Source organism: Sebastes umbrosus, chromosome 8, assembly GCF_015220745.1.
Source record: "Sebastes umbrosus isolate fSebUmb1 chromosome 8, fSebUmb1.pri, whole genome shotgun sequence".
Lineage (NCBI taxonomy): Eukaryota > Metazoa > Chordata > Actinopteri > Perciformes > Sebastidae > Sebastes > Sebastes umbrosus.
Genome location: NC_051276.1, coordinates 1,743,570 through 1,748,503, shown reverse-complemented (window position 1 = coordinate 1,748,503; position 4,934 = coordinate 1,743,570). Strand labels below are relative to the sequence as shown.

General features: G+C 39.6%; 1 long non-coding RNA gene across 1 annotated transcript; it reads right to left on the bottom strand.

Annotated features, from left to right (window-relative positions):
* Positions 1–485: 485 nt before the first annotated feature.
* LOC119492664 lies at positions 486–2,385 on the bottom strand. Its single transcript, XR_005207831.1, has 4 exons — positions 2,192–2,385; positions 1,981–2,099; positions 1,128–1,242; positions 486–803 (listed from the first exon to the last, which is right to left on the bottom strand). It is a non-coding gene; the product is annotated as an uncharacterized LOC119492664 (long non-coding RNA).
* Between the last annotated feature and the right edge of the window lie 2,549 nt (positions 2,386–4,934).

Below are 4,934 nucleotides of genomic sequence, written 5' to 3'. Positions count from 1 at the left end.
TGTTAATTTTAATTACTAGTCATTTTACTTATTTTCAGTCATTGTGTGTAACATTTTCACCAGCTTGTCATCAAGGGCAGCAGGGGTTACAGGGAGGGGTGAACTTTTCAATTTCTGCTTTTAACAATTTTTTCCATCTATGTAGCATAATTGATTTCTTTTATGGACTATAAAGTTAATTACCAGCAAAATCAGCTTGGGCTTTATGAAATAAAGGAGTTTAATTCTAAGACTGAAGGACATCAGTTATCTTTTAAAAGTAAAGTAGATGGAGTTTGTATGTTTCTATGTCATAAAATATATGAATATTACTCAAACTGCAGACCAAAATGGTCTTTACATTCATACTGGCAATTATAATGTGTAAAGTATTAGCGTCTGATTTTTTTATTGTCGTGATGTCTTGTTACAGACCGAACCTTCCATAATTATGCCTGGATTAATGAAAAGATTGAACGCTAACTCAAGCTGTCTGCTCATCTGATCTCAGACATACTGCATTCTCATTTGAAATACAATATGATGCTATCAAGAGCAGGAGTGATAATCCGCCCAAAGACACATTTGCAGAGATGACGGCTTCCAAGAAATTGCGAAAAGAGTGACGTGAAATATTGTCAGAGGAGGACAGTCTTGAATTAAGAATCAGATTAAAGTTATGGCGAGCTTCATGAATAATGCAGCCAACATTTATTTCCCAGGAAGTCAACTGTAAGACATCGTCTTCTGGCCAAGTCTCCCTGCTCTCAGTCCTCTCTACATTTCATCCACACCAATAATGATGGATGGCGTTTTAAAGTAAACTAATTAAGCCAGAAAAAGAAAATGAATTGTGACAATATTTCATTGCATCAACATCATAATGGTGCAAGTGTCAGACTATTTCTTGCCATCAAAAAATTAAAAGCATAAATCAAAGGTTATGAAGGCTAAAAAGGGAGACTGGGTTTGAAAGTTATTGTTTTAACAGGATGGCAAAATCGTTACAATCTAATTTATGACCCCAGGGCAAAGACTTTTCTATGATCTAGTGTTGGCATGTCAGTGTAATATCCCTGTCATCGCTTTTGCCTCATTCATTCAATGGGCACTGGCAGGAAATACTTTCATTTCGATGGCACACTTACTCTGAGTGGAACGAGCTGCTCAGGAGATGACCAAGGCCCTCTCCCCTCTGGCAAAACTGGTAAATTGGTGTGCTCAAATTCACCAGCAGTACGCCACAAATATAGCTCATCCATTCTGTGAGGGAGGAAGCAGATCGACGTGCAGGATATAATTCTGACTCTGGTATCTGATTTCCACATAGCAAAATCCTCCGCGATAATTCAATTATTTTTTCTCCAAAAATAAAGGAAACTCGACTCAGTGCAGTTTGTATGAATCCACACCCCTGAAGTTTATTTGACAATGCTTTTGACGCCGGAATTAAATGTGATATCAGCTTCATCAGTGGAAAGAACAACTGTCTGATCAACACTTTAAATAGATGTTATTGAATAATCTACACAAAATGTGCCATGTAAATTTTATTACAACCATGTGACACTTGACAAACTAATTAGTTTTTCTCGTAGACAGTTTTGCGTGTTGGATTGTTTCAAAGCAAACAAGCCACCCACTCTTCAGCGTTCTGTTGGTTTCACGGTGAAACCTTTGGGTCACTTCTGTGAAATTAGCTGTCACTTAAAATGAGGAAATCTTCATTTCTGCATGTGTGAATACTTACTGTAACACATCAGACATGGTGTGAAACACTGTGTGAAAAACCTGCTGTTTTCATAGCTCTTCATAGCATCTGACTGCCTACACACCACACTGAAAACAATCCATCCTACTGTAGTTCACATATCACAGGGACCTTTTTTCCCCCCAATTCAGTTAAGATTTGAAAATGAGACTACAATATCAGACATACAAGCTTGATCCATTAAAACATACAGTCACACAAAGCATGTGATCATCAGTCTCAGTTCTCACCTTGCACCATCACCTTTTTCAATCTCTGTCTCATTTCCCTTGAAGTTGATATTTTGTAGTAGCGTCACATCTTCCTGTAATCCTCCTCTGGATTGGCTGCAGCCACTCATCTCTCAGCCCTGAAGGTCACCATGTGAGAGGCATCAGTAAAAGAAAATGACCTGCGTGAAACACGTTGCTGTAACCTCCACCTGAGCTGAGGGTAACCTACCTTGGATTCATGGGAAAACAGGCAGAGAATAGCTGAGGTTGATAATTGATTAAAAAACACTCGTACAAATAAAACATCTTTTAAACCTGCGTGTACTGCAGATCATTTCCCAACAAAAGTGTTTCACCTTATTGTTTACAGGATGTTGCGTTCTAGTATTTAAAGGTCCCACATCGTGCTCATTTTCAGGTTCATACTTGTATTTTGTGTTTCTACTAGAACATGTTTACATGCTGTAATGTTAAAAAAAAAACTTTATTTTCCTCATTCTGTCACCCTGAATATACCAGTATTCACCCTCCGTCTGAAACGCTCCGTTTTAGCACATTTCGACGGAATTGCAACAGAATTGTGTTGCTTGGCAACAGCTTGGGTCCATGTTTACTTCCTGTCAGCTGATGACATTAACATACACTGCAACAGGAAATAAACTGGGACACATTTAGAATGTTTATGTTTAAAACCGTGTAATGGTCTAAATATTGTATATTTGTGATCACAAATGGACAGAAATCCTGACGGCTTGTTTCAAACGCACAATTTCTGAATACGGGCTGTGTGTATTTCTCCGTATATTGAGCGTTTTGATAGTTTAACAGTATTTATGTCGCACTTAAACCTGCTTTATAATATTAAAGACATGAAAATTTCCCTTTTTACAATATGGGACCTTTAAAGCCTGAGATTGAGGCAGCTGATTTGCCTGATTTATTTAGTGGAAATTCTGCAACTCATTCATACATTCTGCAAGCTCGAGATCTGTGACTTTGTGTTTTCTCTGAGGTACTGACTCTGCAAGTACAATGAAAGTAACTGAGACATTTGGTGCGTATTGATCAAACACAGCTGAGTGTGTTAGATACATTCCGCCTGCTTTGACAGAGACAAGGTGTTTCAAATAAATATGTTTTGTGCTGATAAATCTGCTGTAAAACAATGTGCTGAAGGCTTTGTTAAAAAAACAAAAAAAACGTTTTTTCTCCAGCCAGCATTTTCTATTTTATTTTCACTTCCCTCCATAATTATTTCTATTTTTCTTTCTGAGCTTGTTCTTGAAATATGTCAAAGCTGTCATAAATCATAAATCCTGACCTTGAATTCAGTTCCAACTTTCTAACCCAGTAACACTGTGACATTCCACAGTGTGACGGAGACTCTGAAAATGTATTCAGCTTATCAGTTATTTCTGGCACAAGCAGCCACCCCCCCAACTCCCTCTCAATAAATATGGGGTTGACTAAGTTGATATGCCTCGGAGGCATTTTAAATATTCCCCAAAAAATATCTATTCATAAAGCGGGGCAACATAATTGGGTGATTTATGACCTTTTCACACCACTGGAGCGATTAACTGAAGACATCATTCAGAGCTGTCAATCAAACTGATTGTTCACATGGAAACGAAACACCATGCAGCCAATGAGGGCGCCAGCTGACTTGAGAATGATGCCTTCAAAAGCCTTTCACTATAAAGTGGCCTCTTCAAGACTGTCAGTTACGTTGTTATTGTGTTAAGATAAAACTTCTTCTATCAGAAAGCTACACTGGCAGAAAGAGAAATAGAATCAAAGGCACAGGTGAATCTGTGCACATTCATGTTGCCATCTCAAGGGCGACATGGTTTCAGCTGAACGCCATCTCGTCCCCGTGCCCTGCGCTCACTCACCGCTGGTCACAGACCTTGACTATGTTCATAGCTTAATAGCACATCTTCACATGAAGCTATCATTACCTCAGATTTAATGATCAGGCGCGGTGATTTGTCTTTATTGGTCTTCATAGACACACACACCTGCATCTCCAGAGCCTTCCTTTGGTAATAACAGCAGGAAGAACAACTTGACACTAATTGGCTCATCGAGTCGAGTGTGTTCATGCATAAAGCATTTCTTCTTCTAATGCCTAAAAAAAAGTAGCAGCTTTGGAAAAAGGATGAGATTGGAGAGGATCGCATCCTGGATGAGATTTCATGACTTTTTTGCATCGATACGTTTAACACTACTTAGTCTCCACTGTAACGCACAGTGGCGCTGAAAAAAGCCTTTCAGACCATATCAAGCCTCCAAGAATCCAGTTCTTTATTTATCCACTTTTCTTTCAAATCCATCTATTTATATGTCATATGGAGAGTAGTGTTTGTATTCTGTAAAGTCAAATTTCACTGATCTTTATAACATCGCTCCAACTGGCTTATCAGGAGCCCCCCCTTTCCCCTCCCTTGGTCCTCAGGGCTTGCTGGCTCTCAGTCTAATTACCAGAGATAATGGAGGGTGAAGCTAAATGGCGCTGATGGGGTCCAGCAGAAGGTTATTAGGTGTCCTCATTAGAGCCCGACTGAAGTGAAAGGAGGTTTAAGGTCTTATTCTGATCCTGACGGATGGTGTTCCTCTCGGTCCGTCTTCAGAGGGTGTGATTCCACAGCGGCTAGGCAGGGGCACGGATAGGGAGATACATAAAAAGGGGAGAGTGTGTGTGTGTGTGTGTGTGTGTGTGTGTGCGTGTGTGTGTGCGTGTGGTGATGGGGCATCCAATTTGGCACATGATGAGACCTGATTGTACCTGAGCGAAAGTTGTATGTTCATTTGCTGTATTAGTTACAGTAGGGATGTTTAATGTAGTATACATACCTTAATGCGTTGACAGATTTGCCAGTGCTTGTGATTACAATGATCACAGTACACGCCAGTTGTACTTTCATTCCTCTGTAAACGGGTTAAAGAAGAGGAAAAAGAGTAGCACAATG